The sequence below is a fragment of the Pelecanus crispus genome, chromosome 2 (assembly GCF_030463565.1).
Source record: "Pelecanus crispus isolate bPelCri1 chromosome 2, bPelCri1.pri, whole genome shotgun sequence".
In the NCBI taxonomy this organism is placed as follows: Eukaryota; Metazoa; Chordata; class Aves; order Pelecaniformes; family Pelecanidae; genus Pelecanus; species Pelecanus crispus.
The window spans coordinates 150,499,431-150,521,962 of NC_134644.1; positions in this window are offsets into that span (position 1 = coordinate 150,499,431).

Consider the following 22,532-nt stretch of genomic DNA (forward strand, 5'->3'; position numbering starts at 1 on the left):
GGTGCAAAGTCACTCTAAACCCTTCCCTTTTCCTCTCTCTGGAGACCAGAGCTGGCCATAACTTTCCGCACCATGCCGTCCAAGTCTGGTGTCATTACTGCAGATGTGGTTTCAGCACAGTGCGTGGGGCTGGGAATTGCACTGGCAGCTCACTAATGCTGTGTCTCTGCACTGGAGACCCTCTCATTAGAATCACCGTGTTGGCTGAAGAGTAACATTTTAATGACATTTGCAGATGTCATTCAAACCATGGGTGGCTTTACCCATTTAAACATAGTTCTTAGGCTACGTGGCTTGGTGCAATTGATGCTTTGTGCCTTTATAAGCATGGTTCTTGAGAACATTTTTCACTTGTGAACAGAAAAGTCCAGATCCTCCATAGCAGCTGAGACTATTTAGTAAAACTGAGGAGCAGGGACAGCAGGGACTAGTTAGTGGCTTCTAATCTTCTGTTGTACTCTGGCTTCAAACTGAGTTGGAGAAGCTTAATACCATTTAATGCTTTCAGCTCCTAAAGGATTCACTGGAAGACATACGCTTATTCCTGCTACAGGCCTAGGTGGAGAATAAAGCTGAAAATCTGCTCCCTTAAAGTAATGGGAATGTGATTTTTCTGCACTGTTATTCCCATGTAATCCACGAACCAGGATCTCTGTGCAACATCTGTGCTATCTATGCCAAAGAGCAAAATCTCCTGATCTCATTCCTCAGTCAGTGGGTCTGCAGATACAGCTGTCTTGGTTACATGCTTTTTACATAAGGCTGACAAAATCACCAGTAACCTTAATTCACAAAAGCAGTGTCTTCAGACTGTAGCCCTTATCATTTGAAGCATCCTTACAGAAAGCATGTGGCTCTACAATGAGATTTCTGTTAAGGCCAAGAGATCCAGATGTCATTCATAATAATTAGTATCTCCAGTATTACAGTGACACCTGTGAACAAAGCAATAAGAGGTCCATAATCTTTCTGCTCCCCCACTCAATCAACAAGAACCAACCCATCCATGCATTCAATGGTGCAAGGCAAGGTAAGAAAATGCTCTTTTTATTCATGTCCATGCATGCGCATCCCAGCAGCTTCCTTGCCAACATTTCAGAAAAGTGCTTCACAAGGTGACTAGTCCACTGCCTGTCCTCCTCACATGGCTGCAGAGGAAGAGGCATAAAACCTGGTCTACTAGACCTGTTCGCTGCTGGCCTGACTGCCTAGCCATAGAGCACTAACAGAAGGTGAGAGTGCCAATACTTGTCTGCTTCTCTCTGAGCAAATTTTTAAAATTATATCCTGGTCCCAACAATCCAGACATAAGGAAAATGTATTGCTGGTTGTGGGTTAAGTGGAATACACCATGCTGGACTTTAGACAGGTACTTCTGTTTTCACCCAGAAGCACCCAGTCAGCTGCTGTCTTCGCGGAAATGATGCAGAGCTGACTCCTACATCACAACCTGTCTTGCCAACATTACTGCTAGACATCAAGCTTTCGGGGACAATCCAACAGAAGACCTTTAATATCTCCCTTGGAAACCATCCGTCTGTCTTTGTCAATATAGATCATCAGTAACCAGGTAACTTTTCTGTAAGTTTTTGCATCCATACACTGCTTCACATTTTCCTGCTATTTTTTCTGTATTTTATTTCTAACATGTGACCTTTATGATGGAATTCTGATGCTGCTTTATGCCTGTTACGTTTTCTTGTCAGAGAAACAGAGCCCCTGACCCAAACCTTCTGGGGGCTGTCACTGAGGCACAATCAGCCCCTTGGGCCAGTGCTGACACCCAGTGGTGTGAGTCAATGGAAAGGCTCTCCAGAGCACCTTCCAGCTTCAGCGGGGGGTATAGGACTTATTATGGGATGATTAGAAGGACCACAGCTGGGAAAAGGGTTGGATGAAGATTGTTTTGGAGGAACAAGCATGAGAAAAGAGAAGGATAAGGAAATAAAAGGGACTGATTGCATGTAAACACGACTGGTCAGTAAGTTTGCTGGGCCATGCCCTGCACGTGACCAGCGCAGTCTGTTGTCTCTTCTCATTAACCTCCATCTCTATTTTCCTGGGTGAGGGGACTCTTTTCTGCATACATGAGTGTGTATGGAGGTCTAAGTGCCAGCAACTGGATTTGGACCACAAGTTATAAGGGCACATATGCCTGGGGTGCCAGCAACCCAAGTGAGTAAGGGTTCATGCATCAGTGTGTCATTGCTAACAAATAGCAAGCAGCCAGACTAGCCAGTGGCTAGAAGTGGCCTGGAAGCTGAGTATTAAAGTGGCCATAAACCTGGCTGGGTATGTGCATGTCTGTGAGTGAGACCACTGGAGGAATTGGCTACTGGAGGCACCAGGAGATCCTGGACCACCAAGTCCTGGAGAGACCATGGGGTCTCAGGGTCAACTGGGAGACCTATCTGTGTGTGTGCGCAAGTGCACGTGTGTGTGCATGTCTCTGTGCATGAGGCAACTGGAGACAAGAGGATGCAAGGGCTAGTTGCTGAGTAGGCTCGGTGTCTGACCTTACTGGGGATCCATAGTGTGCCATAGGGGACTGTGTGTGTCTGTGAATGATGGAGTCCACAGCAACTTGGAGATTGGCCTTTGCTCCAAACCCTGGCCTACGCTTTGTCTTGTCCCTTGCTGTGTATAAAGCATCATCTGTGTAAGTAAACTGAAAAGCACCAGAAACTGTTCCTAGGCACTGAACTCAATCACAGTAACTGTAAGGTTGTAAGAACAACCCTTGTCATGCCTTGAGTCTGTGCCAACAAACACTCCTAAACAGTTTGAAGGCATGATTTGAGATGCAGCTCAAGTTCGGGTTTGCACAGAATCATCCTTTTTTGGAAGCTAAGCGAACTTAAGGCCCCTCCTGTGCCAGTTAGCATCAGTGCCAGAGATTCAGCCTGCACACATTTAATTTACTGACTGAGCTGTAGGCACAGAACCCTTCCCTGGGTCCGCACCCTCCACTTGGTCACTGAGCATGGTCCCCCCGCAGCAAAAAATTCCAGATATCAGCCTGCCTGGACTATGGTCACTGGCCCTGCTTCCTACCCAGCTCTCTGCTGGATCAAACATTAGGTCGTACCACCCACCCCCATGCTCAGCATTGGCCCATACCTTTGCTCACATTGCCCTTTCTGAATCCCTCCATTAATTCCACTGGTCTAGAAGTTCAAGATTTTGTCTGTACTACCTATCAGTTTTTCTTACTTGAGATTCATAAACATCCATGTACCATGCTCACCTTGAAAGCCCTGTTTGCAAATCCTCTGTTCCAAAGCCTACTCACCAAACACTTGCAGAGGGTATCCCACTAATGGGCTGAGACTACCACTGATCAGGTTGACCAGGATTGTTTTATTGTTTCTTCGTGCCTAAAGGCTTGAACTCTGCCCCTAAGATAAGAGGCAAGAAGAAACTGGCAAGACAGAGAGGTATATTTCTTCTGAAAAGAAAAGATTTTTTTTCTTACATTTTCTCAGCACTGATGGATTTCAGAGAAATGAACAGAAATGCCTAACAGTGGAATGGAAACCCCACGCAGCGTTTCTCCTCATAACCTCATCAGGTCTCAGTGATGTTAATCCCCATGTGTGTATCTTTCCTGCAAGATCTTAGTGACTCCCCTCAGTGCCTCCTCTGCACCAACCTGTACGGCTGAGCCACGGAAACAGCATGTTGTGGAGTGCCAATGATAAGTGATGGGGTACAGGAGCTCCTGTTACCTGATCCTGCCTTCGGAGAGCAGGTTGCTGCCGTCATATTACAGGTCCTACTGCAATGTGGGAGAGATGTTGGCTCTGCTGGAGATGACATTTTAACCACGTCAATCTCCCTCCTGCCTCCACCCTCCTAGATCAGTCAGAATTTGTTTCTCAGAATTTGTCGATGGCAATCTCTTTCCTCTTGCTACACATATGAGACCTTCCTAAGCAGATGGATAAAGTACTTGCTGGTAGGAGCCAGCATGGAATAACAACCAGCTGGCTATCATGACCCATATTTTACATTGTTTAGGTACTGGATTAATAAATATGATGGGATTAATACATTCAATAAGCAGTGAATAACAAAGGGAGATTTCATTGCTGGTGCAAAAGGGAGCACATCCCCCATCACCAATGACGGTGCGTTTGCTTAGTGCCAGCATGGAAGCCATCCCAGAGAGTCAATAAAGGCTAAATCTTGCCAAACAAATATAATCATTCCTTTCTTATTGATCTGGAAAACCAGCAGAAGAAGGGAATGAAGAAGCAGCCTATGGCCAGTCCTGAGAAAAGCCTCACTACAAAACATGACTTGAAAAATGAATGCAAGTTGGCTGGGAAATGAGCACTGTCACAGAGATTGAACACAGGCTGTGAGTCCATAAACAAAGAGGAACAAAAGATAAACATGAACATAAAGAGCCGATGGGAGAATATCTGGGGCATGGATTGGGTGTGGGGAGGGGAGGAAAAGAGGGCTAGAAATCTGCTCTAAGTCTGGTTTTATTTAATGTCTATTAATGATCTGGAAGGAAGCAGTAAACACCACATTCATTCAATTTATATTTGATGTAACGACCTCTATGAATTAGAGAGGTGTTGTGTAAACCAATGGGGACAGACACAAAACATAAAGAAACCTAGACAGGCTGGAAATAACAAAACGACAGCCAAGTGGATGGGCACAAGGCAATAGTCTGCAGGAAGAAGCTCAACCTCAAATGCAGACATGGAGTGGAGAAATGTGCTTAAAGAAGGGAGACAGAAGGTCCTAATAACAGCGGAGACCAACAAACTGGCTGTGAGTTTGTGGAGCAGACTCATCCCAAAGGAAGCGAGAGGGTAAGTATCTGGACCTATTGATTTATGAGGAATTAAGTCAATGAGATGAGTTTGGCTGCATGACAGCCGAGCAAAGAGAGCAGAGTGTGGTCAGGCGTTAATGCTGAGACAATCTGCTGGAGGTGAGGAACTACCCTGGGGACCTCTATCTATTTGGACAGTGTAAACACCACAAAGGAGGAGGAGGACTGATTTATGGAGTGGGGAGGAACAAGGGTCAGAAACAAGCTAAAAGAAATATAGGCTGGCACAATGACAGGGTGAGCCGTATTGTCCTGTGAAACAGCTACTGCGGAGGGGTCTCACATTTCTTCCTCTGAATCCCTTAAAACTAGATTGCATAAAAAACACATGAGAGAATGGGCTCTAGGAAACAGGCTTCATCTTGGAGAGGATGGACTGAATGAAGATACAGGGCAATGACAGCCAGGGTGACTGCAGTCCAGATAAAAGAGTTTGTCAGCTAATACATCTCATCTGTTGTAAAATCCTAAGAAGAGATGAGCCTCTCTCTCCCCCAAACTGCCCTCACAGCACAGTTGTCTGGGAAGGAAAAAGAATCATAAAACCACGGGACAGCTAATGAAAACACAAAGATAAGAGAGAGGCTAAGGAACTAAAGTGAGTGACCTACCAGCAGGTACCACCTAGGAAAAAGACAGGTTCAGATCAGGGACACTTCACAGCTCAGGGGCTGCAGTATTCACTGGGAACAAGGGAGGTCTGAGCTCTCTGCCCCTTTCACCAGCTTGAATTTGAGCCCACATCTCCCAGGTCCCCAAAGAGTGTCCTAGCCACACAGCCTAGCAGAGGAAGAAGTGGTTACCAGCCCTCCCATCCATGCTTTTATTCCCCTGAAGGGTTTACTGGGTTATAGGATGAGGAATGAAAATTACATTTTCATCATGAGGGAGGTCACAGGTTTGGCTTACAGTCCCTTCAGCGGTCAGGAGTGACTGCTCTAGAAGCAGAGTTATGGAGCAAGAGGAAGTCTTGCTTACTCAGTCTCTTCTCCAGGAGAAGGGAGGAGGCGCAGGGAATCCGAGAAACATTCAGCAGAAGAAAAGGGCAGGGTGGCAGAGTGAATTGTGAACTTCAAAGCTGACTGCTCAGCACAATATGGATTTGGATGGCTCTGGAGGCAGGACTAGAAGCTGATGATTAAGAGGAACTTGGCTGACAGACATGCAGATGGCTCAGAAATTTAGGTAAACTGAGGGGGAAGAGGAAAGGACAAGGGAATTTTGAGGTCTGGTTTTGGTTAGGGGTAGGTTAATCTAGCATGAATGTCTTACAGGATCATTGTTCTAAGGTGTTAAACCTCTTTTGTGCACCATGAGAATGTCCAGAAGGTACTGGAAAATTACCCTTTATTTAGATAACTCCGTTCCCCAGACAAGCAGTTATCATGCGGTAGAAAATGAGATCTCATGCTCTGGGCTGAAGGGAAGGAGGAAAGAAATCTATTGAAAATCATGTTTTCAAGCACAAGACACTGGGAACTGGCTTCCCAGCTGTCTGGAGAAGATAAGGACAAAAGTGAAAGTGAGGAGCATTTTAATATATCACTGGTGAGGGAAGCATTAAACTTGGCAACAAGCTGTATTTCTTTACTTAGGCAATAGTAAATGTTTTTGCAAAACTACACAAGGATGGAGAGAAATTTAAAAAAAAAAACAATTATGCCTTACTGCAGACAGCTGGGAAGGCACCCGAACTCCAGATCCTCATGTGCAAGGGAGAACTCTCACCATACAGAATCATAAAAGGTATTCAAACATTAAGTATTTCTTCTTTGATTCTCCTTATTATACAGACAGCCCATGAGTGAAACAGCCATCTCCAATTTTAGTGCAAAGAATAGTTGCACAATATCTTCAATATGCAGGAGGTAAATGCCAGGCTCCTGCTTTCTACATACGGCTCCCAGAGGCACTGAATCACACAATAGCTGAGGCTGGCAGGCACCCCTGGAGATCCTCTAGTCAATCCCCTGCTCAAAACAGGGTCACGTTGGCCGTGATTGTGTCTAGCAGGGTTTTGAATATCTCCAGGGATTGAGACTCCACAGCCTCTCTGGGAAGCCTGTGCCACTGTTTGACCACCCTTGCATTGAAGAAGTTTTTTTCTTACGTTTTAGCAGGATTTCCTGTGTTTCAGGTTGTGCCCATCGCCTCTGTCAGCGGGCACCACGGAGGAGAGTCTGGCCCCATCTTCTTTACACCCCCGTCCCTCAGGTATTTATACACACTGATTAGACTCCTACATGTTGAACAGCCCCAGCTCTCACTTCCTGTTCTCATATGTCAGATGCTTGAGTCCCTCAGGCGTCTTAATGTCCCTTCGCTGGACCTGCTCCAGTATATCCATATCTCTCTTGCACTGGGGAGTCCAACACTGGACCTAGCACTCCAGACATGTCTCACCAGTGCACTAATGCACGCCCGGAGGCCGCTGGCCTTCTCTGCTGCAAGGGCACATGGCTGGCTCATGGCCAGTCTACCATCCACCAGCACCACCAGGTCTTCTTCTGCCAAGCTGCTCTCCAGGCAGTCAACCCCCAGCCTGTGCTGTTCCAGACCATTGGTTTGGGGCAACTTTTAAATCTCGTTGGAAATAAAGCGATAATCTCGGTTCTGCACCCTTTATGTGTGCACTATGAGGCAGTCCCACAGATAAACATTTCCCCTCTCCTCTGAGGACTGGGAACAAAGAAGAGATTCCAGCTAGCTACTGGGAAAGACTTTTTAATGGTAAGAAAAGTAAAGTGATGGAAAATCATGCAATTGTGAAAATTCTGACACTGGAGCTTAGGCAAGTATCTAACAGGAATATATTAGACACAGCTGATCCTGCTTTCAGGCAGAGGAGTAGATTAAATGAACTTTCAAAGCCTTTGCTATGGTTCTTTGCTAATTCACTACACAAAAATAGCAGCATCAATATATGAAAAATCTTACCCTGTTATTCCAGGTATGACACCTATCATCTTTCAGCTGTGCTGAAACACAGCTACTTATTCCCCAAAAAAGGCATTTTAAGGTCTTCTCCTCTGTGGGATCCTGATGTTCTACAAACACTGACAATTTATCTTCCCAGGGATCCTGAAGATGAGAAGGAAGTATTATCTTCTATATTTACTCATGGTCATTGAGTCAAAATTGCCAAAAGAAACCATAGACTTTGGTTTCTCATTTGAGATGCTTAAGAATGTTTTTTTTCAGCATCTAAAACATCTTCAAAGCACAGTTCCCATAATAGTGAGTATTCAGCATATCCCATATCAGATTCCAGTTGTCAGGGTTTCCAGAAAATCAGTTACCATCTGTGAAAAGTTTTGAATTAAGTGACTAGCCCAGCGTTACATAGGAATGATGTTCAGGAGAATAACAACAAAATCCATCATAGCAACAAAATCCAATACCAGGACAACACTCAGTTTCCCAAACCACAGTACAAACCTTTCCTATCTTGAAACCTTCTGCCATCACCCTCCAAATTCCACAGTTTCTGTAATGAAGTAACCATGAGTCATCCCACAGCAGGTCCATCCTCTGCAATGAGGAAAAAAAAAAAAGGCAAAAAACCACCAGTCTGTGGTCATGCAATTAGAAATTGGAAGATAATGCACACAATGGACTTGAATTATGGCAACTTTAGTTCTGGCATTCTTAGCCTGGCTTGGCAATTATTATGCTCTTTTCTTACAGGTTTATTTTTTTTACTGGTTCAAGTATTTTCTTGTTTTTTTACAAAAGCAAACTGGAAAGACAAATTCCTTGTATGGAACCAGCTGATCCACAGCTGGGTAAACAGCAGAGCTGGAACTTTTGTATCCTCAGCACAGTTCAGCGGGTGTGTGGAGAGATGCTGGCAGAGCTGCTAATACTGATATGCTATTATCATCAGATGGTTTTTGCATTTGCATATCTTCAGACATGACTCGTGCATTCCACAGGAAAACAGTGGTACATCTCCTTTTCTTGAAAAAGATACTCTTCAAACAAATTTACATCTCACTCTGTCACTCCAGCTTCTTTCCCTCAGGTTTGGTTAATTTTAGAGGTTTACCAGCATACTGGCTATCCTCTTGATATATAAAAATGAAGCCACATTGTTAAAAGCAGATCATCTGGCTGCATTTGTCTCCATAGATTTTAGGGACAAATAACCCACTGTGGATCTCTAACTGGATAGGAAAGCTAAGTACCTTCTTCCTGAAACTGTGCGTAGTCCCTGTGCTGATTTCTGAATCTAAAACAAGACCGAAAGCATAGATCTCCATTATGATCTTCCACGGGTTTTGTGTGCTTCCAATTACTCTGACTCCTGTAAAGTTATTTTCAGATAAGTAACACCAGCAAGTAACAGTAGTGTTATACAAATACTTTTTATCCTTTAAATACGACTGTTTTCCCGTGTTAAAAATTCACAAATGATCTAATACATATGTCTATACATAAAGGCCCAATTCATTTCTTCTTCTTGGCAATGTAAATCTCTTACCTAAATCAAAGTCAACATAGAGGCACTAATAAAACCATTAGATCTGAAATACCTCTGGTTGTTTAATAACTTTAGACCAGTATACAAATGGGTCTTGGTCTTCCAGCTCTAAATATCTAGAATAACTGAAGGAGTCTAATGCATTTCCCTGCAGAAGAAAAGAAGCCAAGGCTGGAAGTATTGCATTTGGGATGTAGAAACAAGAATCACAGAATCAATCATCCAAAATAAATGATATTATTATTAACATCACTCAGAAGCTGTGTGAAAGAAGACAAGCTGAAAGGATGTGTTTAAACATGCCAAATGTGTTTGGGATATCTCAGATGCATTTCACTGTCCTCAGATAAGAACTGATTGTTTTTCTGTTTAGGGCTAGCTAACTTACAAAGCAAGGCAGTACACTGGGCAGCCAGAAGAAAGTATCAGAGGAAAAAAGGACACATTTTTGCCTGATCATTGCTACTTACAACTCCAGTGACTTATGGCATAAATCCATGTAACATCAGATTTTTACAATTTCTTTGATTCTAATGACTAGGCAAAATCCCTAAATGAGATAACTCTTAAGGAAGGCTTTGAGCCAAGTTCAGGGCTGATGTAGTCCATGAAACAGCAACAATAAGCAAAGGGACCAAAATGTAATGCCATTGATCAAGCTCAGTGGTATGGCAGGAACACCAGTCCTTGAATGGTAGCAAATAAAGCACATCTAATTGGTATTTGAATCACATCCCTACTTCTTCTTACACCCTCAACTGATATTCATGCTACATACCTGCGCACACATTTACTACCACACATGTTCTAGTGCTGTTGGTCCATTAATGGTGCTTGACCTCTAATTTATATCCACTGTTCGGCTTCTCAGCAAAAGAACATCATGTGCCTAAGCATCAAGAGGGTTAACATCTATTTGATAACACTGAAATGCTCGGCTCACCACCATCAGTTGTCAGGAAGATCTGCACTAACAAATACTTGAGATTCTTTAATTTGATCTGATGGAATGGTAGGATGGCTGAGGCTGGCAGGCAGCTCTGGGGAACCTCTAGTCAATCCCCTGCCCAAAGCAGGGTCAATTACACATAGTTGCCCATGATTGTGTCCAGTCAGGTTTTGAATATCTCCAAGGATGGAGACTCCACAATGTCTCTGGGGAGCCTGTGCCAGTGATCAATCACCCGTGCACTGAAGAAGTTTTTTTCTTATGTTTTAGTGGAATTTCCTGTGCTTCAGTTTGTACCCATTGCCTCTGGTCTGGTCAGTGGGCACCACTGAGAAGAGCCTGGCTCCATCTTCTTTGCACCCCTTTACCCAATCAGATATTTTATATACATTACTGAGATCCCCTGGAGCCTTCTCTTCTCCAGGCTGAACAGCCACAGCTCTTGCCACTACTCCTCACATGTCAAATTCTCCAGTCTGTTAAACATCTCAATGGCCCTTCACTGAACTCGCTCTAGTTATGTCCATATCTCTTGTACTGGGGAGCCCAGACCTAGCAGACTGCACCCCTTCAGAAGAGGGAGGATTCTTATTCTGCACCTGTGTATATGGAAAATCAGCACCTTCCACACTTGGTAATGGTTTGCCTCTTCTACATGTTTATTCTTTAATTCCTTTACAGGTAGGGAGTTGGAAGTCTTTCTGAAAATCACCTGATGAGTTATATTCCCTTGGAAAAGAGAAGGCCAAAGCAATGTACCTGCATTGAAGGTAGGCATATCAGCCTCTTGTAGCTGTTCTGAAGTTAGCTTTAACAAATAGCTACAGCAGTGTGGTCATAGTGATATGGATCTCAGCAGAGAACAGCAATTCAAGTACAGTTCTGGGAATGTATGTAAGTTGCCAACTTTTGCTGAAGTCCAGCCTGGCCTGGCTCATACTATCATTATCCGTAAGAGCCAGAGGACAGCTATTGTAAGAATGCCTCTCTGCACAGTACTTGCATGTTAATTTGGCTATGTAAGCAATTCCCTCGTGTTTTATTCCTTCTTGGGATGACCTATACTCTTGGGACGGCTTCTGGGAAAGCCCCATGTCCTGCACAGAGAAACCTCACCACTGTTGTCCCTCCATCCTTGCCAGGTTGTGTCTCTGATACAAATCTACCCAGGTTAACACAGGAATTTAGTTAAGGGGATTGGATCTGTAGATAAGAGAAGTTTTCCTGGCTTATTTGTTTGGCTACATTGCAACAAGAATACTTATCTAAAGAGTGTTTCCTGTTACTAAAGGCATCATTGAGGAATGTTTAATTCTTAGCAGAACTGCAGTTCTTGTTCTACACAATCCAGATGATATAAATAAATAAACAAACCATGAAATGTTCAGAGAAGACAAATCACCAGTCCATCAAAATCCCTGATAAATTAGTTCAACAGACTGGACTACAGACATGTTCAATGAATCATCATCACCAAGAGTAAATAAATTCAGATTAAGCAAAACTTGATTGAATCATGCTGAAGTTTGGCACTTAACAAAATAGATCAGTCTGAAGTCTCACATTAGGAACATATAATCTCTTAAGATTTATGAGTGGTTTTGCTCACCACATATGTTTCTAGGTTACTGTTTGCTGTGCTGAGAACTGGATGCTCAGAGTGTTGCCTGCTATTACACATTTTAATCTCTGAGAAACTATCCTCCTTGCTCCCCACTTTGGGGTACAGAATGAACTTTTACAGTAGTATACTTCCTGATTGTTTCCTCTCCCCCAGTAAAATTCTCAATTTCTCCCAGGTTGTTTTCCATTCCGTCTGATCATTCAATGCTGTTTGCTAAGACATCTGTAGCATGTTGTGATATAGCTAAAATGCAAATGGACTGGAGGCTGAACTCAGTCACTTTGGTTCAGTCACTGGAAAAAATCATCAACTTTTTAAATTCAGTGACACTATTGTCACACACTGGTCATTGTATTAATCTAGTGGTAGCTGCATATGAGGAAGAACACATGTCCATGGAAATCTTTTAAACCACAAAACAAAACAAGAAATAACCTTCCCACATTTTATCAATAATTACATTTGTTTAATGTTTATATTACGGCAATATCCAGAGGTCACAACCAGGGTGGAGATCCAGATGTGCTGACTGTTATGGAGATGGGAAGGTAAAGTTCTTTACAAAGCAAATTTAAAAATTATAACCACTTGAAAATCTGACTTCAAGTTCTCCTCTGGTGTAGTAGCATAAACACCTCAAATATCTTTGCATTTCTTTGTGCCGTAAATATTGGCTGGGGATAGAGTTGGTATTATTAATCTTATACTAAGAGGTATAATATGCAGTACAAGTTCCAGACTAACACTGGCAGGGACTCTCAGCCTTGGATGGCAATCATACTTCACAGAATGCTTAAAACAACAAACCAGGATTTACCAGCCAGCATTATGGATTGAGGGTCAACATTGTCAAAAGTTGATATTTATAACCTGAGTTTTATAACACAGGCAACAAAGCCTCTTGTCTTTATCCAAGCAACTGGGTGTATTTTCATCTGGAAATACTGATCTTCCCCCATGCCCCTCATTACCATGTTTTGCTGAAGGAATTGATACAATCTTTGGAGGGCCTGAACAGCTACGTCCCAAACAGTTACAATTAGAGTTAAGGCTGAATTTTAATAACGCTCAGTGCAAGTCAAAGTATGCTCAACATAAATAGCCTCTACAGTTATAGAAACAAAGAAACGAAAAGACTCATAAAAGATTAATTTTGTACCAAAGTCCTGTCCTAAAGGCTAAGAAGTGTTGGTGGTTACCATATAAGCAGTGCCTACGCGCATACACGTAGATGCACACACAAAAATAATATTTATCATGTTATGACATGGCTCTGAAATAAGCCTTTCATGGTTTCTTGTGAAATACAAAAGTAATATTCACTGAAGCAAACATGCCCTCGGAGAACCTGATGCTCCAGCCCATCTGTAGGGCAGACAGGACTGCTTTACAGGGCAGCTTCTTCTGCTGGCTGCAGGACATTGCTTAGTCAGACGTTGTCTGTCTATTGATGTGGTCCTTGTGATGCTAGGTTAAGCCTTTAAATTAACCCCAACAATACTGAGAACACAGACCAGAGTTGCACTGCCATTTTCCCCACGGCTACACCTGGGAGAAGGCTGGCTGACGTACATCTTAGCACACATTTTGTCCTAGGAACTGCAGAGAAACAATCTGCATAGTATGCATCTGTGTCAAGCTCTCTCCGGAAAATATGGCACAAGGTGGACACCCAAAAGAAAGCATAGCTAGTGTGTGCACTTGGCAGGGGGCACCGGGAAACGAGAACGGGAGAACAAGGGGCAGTGGAGCAGATCAGAAGGGAAGAAGAACCCATGTGCCAGTGGCACAAGCACTGCTGCATCTCAAAGAGCTCTTATTTCCAGACACAGCAGCAATACATCTGCTCTACTTGTGGCAAATTGTGTGAGTCACAAATAGGATTTCACAGCCAGCAGCAAACTTGTGAGCCATAAGACCCACTCCCTTCAATTACAAAGTGATCACCTCACAGGGATGTTGTAAGGCTTGATCAACTGATATTTATCCTGAGATGAAAGTCACTATAAAAGGCTACAGATTTTTCATAATGTTCATAGACCACCTGCTCAGAAGCATTCATTTTTAACATCGCTTGAGCCAGCTACCAATCTGATATCTCCACGGGAATTTCCTAAAACAGATGTGGCTGTCACATTTAATCTCTCTTTTACTAGGAACTCTGAGAAAAAGGAACTCCTGGAAAAGGAAATAAAACAAATTGCATTAAAACTGATGGTGAGAAGAAGCCCCGTAATTCTGTTCCCACAGCTCATGGATTCTCCATCTGTACCTTTCAGAAAGCTGCCATAGTGACTAACTCTGTGAGCTTCACAAATTAGACCTGACCTAGATTCAGTGAAGTCTTTGTTCAGCAGCTGGTTAGTGTAATATTCCAACTGCAGCAAAGTTCAGAATTGCTCCGCAAAGCAGCAGTTTGAAAAGAAAAACAGATAAAAAGGAATTCAGATTTTCCTGTGCTCACAACATGCTGGCCCTCACTCTATACCGAATGAATCAGACAGCGAGCCGGGTGAAATTTAAACTAGTGCTATATTCTCATAATTCCATAGTATATGCTCTTGAAAATAATTACTTCGTTTTCTCCTCTTAGTCTTTATTATAGGAATAACAAACTCCAGGAGAGCAAAAAAAAGCATGATCCTGAAAACCAGAGGTGGTTATAATTAAGTGTATCGTTAAGTGCTTTGTTGAATTGAGGTTAAAAAATTTGAAGTTTAAAATCATGTTAGCTAAGGATAAAACAGTTCAGAGCCTTCTTTTTATAAACTGATCTGAACCATATGAAACTCTCCAGAGCATGGGTCTGGACTGGCGTCCCTTCAGAATAAGGTTTCCCATGATGTTTTGGACTTTCTGCATTGTGTGTAGAAACTGAGCACAGATGTCCCAACATGTTTCAGAAGCTTTAAAAGCTTTTGTTCCATGATAGCAGTGGGAAACATTAATTAGAATCTTATTTAGTGATCTTTTTTTTTTTAATTGACTTGTTCTTGTTTTAAATATAATCCAAAAATATCAAAGTGAATCAAATCCAAAGAAAATAGTTTCTTGATCCTTCATCCACCAGTGAGAGATCTCTTAACAATCAGAATATAAGGCATATAAGAATGTGCATACTCTTGATCAGACCCCCAGATAGGCAAGTCCGACCGTTAGGATAAATTACAGACCAAACTGCTTTTGAGATACATTTTGGGAAAGGTGCTACCATTGCAAAAGTCACAGTGAATGACTCAGAGATGGACTGTTGCTGCAAAGATTTCGTTAGTATTGTAGAACGGGTGGGGAGTGCTCTCCCACTCAAAAAATGGGACATAAGCATTATGCAGGCTATGAAAAGGTTTTTAAATTCCTTTTGCTCTGTGGGCAGTTATTAAAGAATAAATGGTTAAAGTTGATTGTCTGTTTTCCACTAAGCAGAATTTTTTTAAAAAAAAACTATAGCAATCACAGTAAGGCTCTGCGTGGCACAAAATCTTTCTCTTTGTGCTTTAGTTTATTACCAAAAAAAGGAGAAGTTGCTGGAGGCAATACCATTACAGAAACATATTTTGTTGGCTGCGTGTAATGGTCATGTATCTCCCAGATAGTGCCCTTCCAGGCTATTTGCTACAAACATCTCAAGGAGAGACAGATTATCTTAAATTCCCAGCTGGCGAACTCTGCACATGGTGGTTTATGAGGCAATGGTGAATGGTCCACACAAACTGGAAGAGAGTTCCTGCTTTGGGAAGCTTCAGGAAACTGGCTAGGTGTGCTGTGCCTTTCACTTGCTCCCTTTTGGCGATGCTGGGCAGTGAGGAGGTACCTGTGCTGTCAGTTTGGGACTATTGCTTCTCAGGCCCCCGCTGCTATTTCTTTAGCCATCCAGGGCCCTTAAGCTTCATCACATTCAGGCCAACTTCAGAGGCAAACTTTGCTCTTCTCTTGGTGGAGCAACTGGTGAAAACAAAGTGGAGACTGAAGAACTGTGAACACTGGAGGCCCCAATGCAACAGCTAAATCCTTCACAAGCAATATGAAGATCAAACAAAGGACTTGGTGTTGGGTGGCTTCATAAAAAACAGACGATGCTGGTATTTCATATTTAAGAAGCTGAGACCTGTGTTTAGGAGGCAGGAACTGGTAGCTTCTGAGTCTGTGCTGAGTGGCACAAATACTGGGATACAGAAAGGACTGGAGCCCCTGATGGGCCTCTATGATCAGAGCTGGGTCTTAATATTTATGTTAGCTCCCCAAAATCTTTCCACTCAAATCTCTATGACCTCAGCCAAAGATCCAGTAGAGCTTTCTCTCAAGCTAGAGTATGGCTGCAGACACTAGATATTGCAGCATCAAGCTGTTTGGGCAGCCAGTGAGCGGTGGCAGTGGCAGCTCAGGCACGGAAAGCAGATAGTGCATCTTCTGCACTCTCCCTACAGAAACACCTTTGGGAGGTGCAGGGAACATCACTGGTATGCCTGCCTTCCATTTCCTTTGCTTATTTGTTTTATGTCATTCATTGATCTAGCTGGGTTAGAAAACTGAAAGGTTTTCAGTTGTAAAATAAATACATTTGGACAGATGAAGTGTAACATTCTCTTACGCTCCCCTAACCTTTTTTTTTTTAGGTTAAGCAAAGATGTTTATGATTCCAAGCTCTACCTGGCCCACTGCAGACTAGCCTCACGCTGTGTGGATGCTGGCCATGCAATGATCAGTCCATCCTTGCCCATATCTCTAGTGACGAGACTGGGCAACAAAAAGCAAGGGCAAGCTGCCTGGCTGGACGTTTCTGTGGAGCACTCAGGTAGCACTTGAGGCAGGCCAGGCAGAGCAGAGAGTGCTGGTGAGGTCTGTGCTAACAGGGAGGGTGTGAAGGGCAATGGGGCAGGTCTCATGGCAGTGTGTACGCTATATGGTGTGACTATATGGATGAGAAGAATTGGACACCCATCAGAAACTCATACAAAGAGTTGGGAGAGGGAGTCACTGGATTAAGAAACTGTGTTTGAAAGCAGAAGCAGTCTCTTCTGGCTGTTGCCAGCACAATTTCAATGTTGTACCTGTTTATTTGAAACACAGGATTAGCTAGGGGTCTCCTAACTCCAAACTCCGCCCAAAAAGTTAGGAAGTGCCAAGAAAGAAGGGGATAATACTGATTCACATAGCAGGCAATGGTGGCAACACTGGAGCTGGCCCATCATTGCAACACTGAACAACGCTGACCTGAAGCTTACTAACCTGTGTAAAGTATTGCATGGCCCTTTGCTGCTCCAGGAAGTTAGGACAGTCTGTGAACTTGGGTCAACTAGCTCGAGAGATTTCTCCTGCCCTTCTGCATGCTGGTTTCACAATCAAAATCAGTTTTCCTCCCAGACTGAAATAGATGTACGTTATGAGAGGGTTTCTCATATTCATGCTTTTTGAGTAAAATGTTTCCAAGTAGGGACTGCTCTCCCTGCTTGTGTTCAACTTGTTCTCTTTATTTAAGATGGAAATTCCTGTGTCACAGATATATATCTCTCTATGGAAACAAGAAATTATCTCAATTATTCTTTTTAGAATAAAGGGCCCAGATTAGCTTTGAGTGAGCTTTTTCTCACTTGCTTAGAGCAAGTAACATTTTCCCCATCTTCTTTAAAAGTGCACAGAAGAAAAATGGGAGACAAAACACGCTGCACCATCTAAGCATGAGCCATGTTCTCCGTGAGAGCAAATCAGCTGAGAATATACCAAATCTGAGGATCTGCCCAGAGGAGCTATGCTGTAGCTGGATTTCCTATGGCTTTGTTTTCTAGATACACAGAAGTGTGAGAAGTGTAAGGGAAGAAACACATGGGTAGGTTCCAAATGCAAGTGAAATAGCCTTCAAATGCTCCAAGTCAGCTGATTGACAGCACAGAACTGGGTTTTTAGTCACAATTTAAAACTAATAGCCATAACCTGGATCGAAGCAAGATACTCTTTCTCCCCACCTCCATTCAGGCAAATATCAAAGAGGTCATGCTGACTGCTGACTGCACCAGTGCCACTGGGAAAGTGACAACTGAGCTGTATTAGGTTGTCATCTTACATCCAAAACTGCAGTTCTGAAACCCTTTCTTTCCCATTGCTTATTGCTACTGGCAATGCTTACTCCTGCAGCTCAGCTTTTGGGTTGTTTTCATCTAAAGGGAATATAGTTCTCAGACTCAATGTAAATGAAATCAAGGTAGGGTCAAGATGATCAAGAGGGTCACTTCAAAAGCACAATCCCAAGTAACATGCTCACATAAACATACTCACTGCAGGCTCCCCTAATATATTGTCAGTGGGATCTGTGTGGTTCACTGAACCCATTTCAGACATCAGTTTTCAGTAGGAGACAGAAGGTTGAAATTCTACAATCCATACTAAAAGAAAGTCACAATTATCTAATGATCCTTTTTTGCCTTGTACTCCAGGATTCTGGGATACAGCAATTAAATTAAAGAAGGCAATGCTCCCCACAGGGTTTGGAAAAGCAAATATTACCATGTGTCCCTCATAGTCAAGAATCAGGTGGAGCAGACACAACAGTGACTAAGCAGGTCAACTCACAACAAAAGACATAATACTGCAGGGTCATCACAGTAAAACTTCATTGCTCATGCAATCAGTGCACCACAAAAAAACAGTATTTGTCACTCCGTTGAGGCACTGTCAGCCAAAATGAAATGTTCAGTTCATGTTCAGTACATGGTTCAGTCTCTTTAGCTGCCAGATGGCCTTTCTGTGGCCCACTGGAGTTCCACTCCACCACAGTGAAGGTCTGTTTTCAGATATCACTGTCACTGCCTTGTTAAACTTCTAGCTTAGGAAAGCGTTTGACTTGCTTCCGTCTCCAGTTTTGTACTGCAAATGCCATGAGAGCTTGTGCAAAGCCTTTGCCTCCTAAGAAAAGCAGGCATGTCAGTCAGGACACTTGCAGAACAAGCAGATTCATAAACAAATGGCACTTTTTTTCTGCCTGTGGTTATGGGAGGTTTGACAACAGCTGAAAGATCATGCAGCAGGGCTCATCTCAGCTTTCTGTAAACTTCCAGTCAGAAAAAGGTGGCTGTAGATTGCCAGCAACCAAAAGTCATGAGAACAGCCAGCTCGCTGACCTGAGGGGGTAAGAACAAAGCTTGTTCAGAAAGGTCCCTCCTCTGCAATGCTTTCTGTCAATCAGGGGGTTTCTCAAATTCAGGCTGTACTCAGATCATTCAGATAAATATCCAGAGACAGACACAGGCTTTATGAATTTGTTTAATCCATTTTCAACTTATTCATTCTTTTAGACTTGGCAATATTCTGCAACAGTCCTTTTCCAGTATTTAAATGAGCATTATGTGCAAAACTATTTTTATTTCTTTTAAACATAGAATCACAGAATCATAGAATTATATTCAGCAATTGGGCATAGTCAATAGTTGTGGCAGTAGGAATGATGTCATGAAAGGATCTCAGCTTCACTCCCAGTCACCTGTCAGGCTTTGCAAAGAAAAACAGATTGTATCTACTGATCTTAAACCAACACATTAAGACCCCAGGATTTTCCAATCCATCTGATGCAAAAGGAAATGGTCAACAAGAATGTATATTTGAATCTGGCTCCAGGGCCAGAGGGGGACCGTCCAGCAAGTATTAAGTTCAGACTGAAGTTCCACCTTCAGCCTAATAAATGGTTGTGTCCTCAAGTCCAAAGCTTGGACTATCTATCTACCACTCAGTGGGAGTGCTGATAACACCACTGACTTAGGTCCCGTATCTTCCTTTAGACCCCATTCAATATTTCATTAACCCTGTAGAAGCAGTAGTAGTCATAGCAGTTTCACTTCTTCCAAAGCTGACAGTGCATCTAAGATATCAGTGTATCATGCCTGCAGAACAGAGTGCCACATGTCCTCATCAGCGTCAAACTACCTGTGGGGGAGTGCAGCTGCTGTAGCAGTGGGACAGCCGACAGAGACCAGACAGCAGATGTTGCCTGAGGACATGGCTTCTTAGGCAACAGCTTCCTACACCCAGTCGGTCACTATCACGGCAAGAATTCCACATTCCATCACAGTTCAGGTCACCACAAGCCCAAATCAGGGTGTGTAGTCAAACACACTGCGGTTAGTATGTCTCCAGACCCAGACCAGCCCTGATGGGCACCTGTACATATCCCGTATCTTTACACAGCGCTGGCACCTTCTCATATTCCTTGAATAACATGGTACCACGTGTACCAATAAAGCAAACCCTGTCTCTCACAGTCTCAGAGTCAACAACTACAACCAGCAGAACCAAAGTTAGCTGAGCTTTTGTAATACTGCCCTAGGGTGATATGAGTCACCCATTTACCTCCCCACTCCAACAGGCAATTCTTTCATGCTTCCTTACATTTCCATCCCAGCCCCACCTTGGCACTCCTCTTTCATCCTCCCCAGGAAGCATCCGCAGGGCAGTGGAGGCAAAGTATTGTTTTATATTGATTTATCATTAATGCATCCCAAAATCTGCTCTTACCTGACACATCACAAGCTCATTTTGTGCAAAAAAAGACATATCTGATTCCGTTTGACATATCAAAGGAGATCTTTTGCCTTGGATTCCACCAGTGATTGTGCATCCACAGCAATTCATCCTGTACTTACTGTTGGGAAAGGCAAAAACACTAGGTCAGCTATGGAATCCCTGCTTGCATGGCTGTGGAGCAGAGTGCCTGCTTTGCAGAAACATTCAGATGAATTTTGGATTACTATCCTGGGTGCTGGAAGCATTTTAGCCTTATTAGCAAAATGCCCTGGCTGAGCCAAATAGCCCTAATTACAGGAGCAGTTATATTAGACTAGGGGGAGTTGTATCCTTACACAGTAATACTGCTTTGCTGTTTATCTCTAGTATATCTGCATAAACTTCACTGTGCCTTTTAATGAGACAATACAAGTTAGAAAAGTGACCAGTGATTTTTCCAGAGTAAAGATAAGAACAGAGACAGATTAATACATTTCCCAAAATGAGTATGAGGTTGTCCATAAACCTTTTTCTTAGCCAAGTGGCTTAGAAGGCGAGAACAATGTATAAAAGCTTCAAAATCCTCTAAACATATCTCCACTTAGTTTCTTCCAAAGCAGAATTAGGGAAAAAATACCTAATTTAAGCATAAGAAAGAAAAGTAATGAAAAATAAGTTTTTTACAAATTTGCTGAAGATACTTCAATACGTTTAAAGCCCCCACTAGATACCTAGGATAGCGCAGAGCTGGTGGAAACACACAGACATCACTTGAATGCACCACCAGCAGCAGCTCACTCTTCCTTGCAACATCACTAAGGAATGCGAGTTATTTTTGTTCTCCTAACGGTGAGTGTGAAATTGCAGCAGAGAAGTTTTGTGATTTATCCAAGCCCTGGGGAACGTGGCGGGGGCATCCAACACAGAAATCCCAACGTGGTGGTTCCCAGTCCTGTGTCCTGCCATCCCTTGCCCCAGGCATTAAAAGCCAGTATAATTAGAGCTCCCCGGTGAGTGGTTTGCCGGCAGAGCCCTGAGTGGAGGAGGTTGTCACAAACTAATCTAACAACTGTGCTGCTGCCGGGAAGCAGGAGAGCTGCCTCTCTGGAGATGAAAAGCTGTTGTTAGAGGGATACGTGCAGGTCACCACTGCGTTTGCAAAGCCTCCTCCCTGCTATGTGCAGTCTCTGTCTCCTGTGTGCCCCTTCCCAGGAGGGGAAGAGCTGCGGGGGGGGACCAAACTGAACGGCAGCAGCACTTTTCCTGGCCAGGAGGGCAGCCTGGCAGGCGTAATCTGGTGTGGATTCAACGTCCCGTGAGATGCCGCTGGGTGTGCAGTGAAGCACACCGGGACCCAGAGCCCGACCCAGGGCATCTGCGGCAAAGCGAGGAGACCCATGGGGGGAAAGGGAGGCAGGAGGCAGCTGTGCATTCGCCAGCAGGAGAGCAAAGCAAGAGTAAGCACCAGCCAAGAAAAGGCGAGCAGAGGCAGTGCCAGTAAGAAGCGTCATCCCTGGGGGGCCAAGGGTGCTATGGGCCCACGCACACCACCGTGGGAGTGTCCCCAGAGGTGCCAGCGCTCCAGGCACACACACTACCGGCATCGGTGGGATGTGGTGGGGCAATCACAACACCCCAGCTAGGAAAACTGAGCAGGCTCTGGATACCCGGCCGCTGGCATGCACCAGGACTTACTTGCCCCACTCCACGCCTGCACTCAGCTGCCCTGGGCTCTTATCGGGCTCTTCTTCAGTACTGGTGCGTCCCTTGTAAACAGGGCTTGTGTACTGCCGGAGTTGGGATGTATAACCTCTCCCCCTCCAAGGGTTTGAGGAACACAATGAGGGCGAGGTATAGGGCTGGAGTGCTCGGGGCTCTGCCAGGACTGGGGGAAGCAAGTGAGGAGGCACCATCCCCCTGCATCCCCTAATCCTGCAAAGCATTGAGAGCAATGCATTTCCAGGAACCGGACTCCAGATGCATGGGATCATGAGCGAGAGGTCGTCACGCGGCAGCTGGCGGGAGGCGATGCGGGTTAGCGCGGTACACAGCACCTGCCTCGGAGCACCTGTGCTCTGCACAGCCTGCTACCTGCTCAGCCTGGCTCAGGTGCACAGCTGGCTCCTGCACGCAG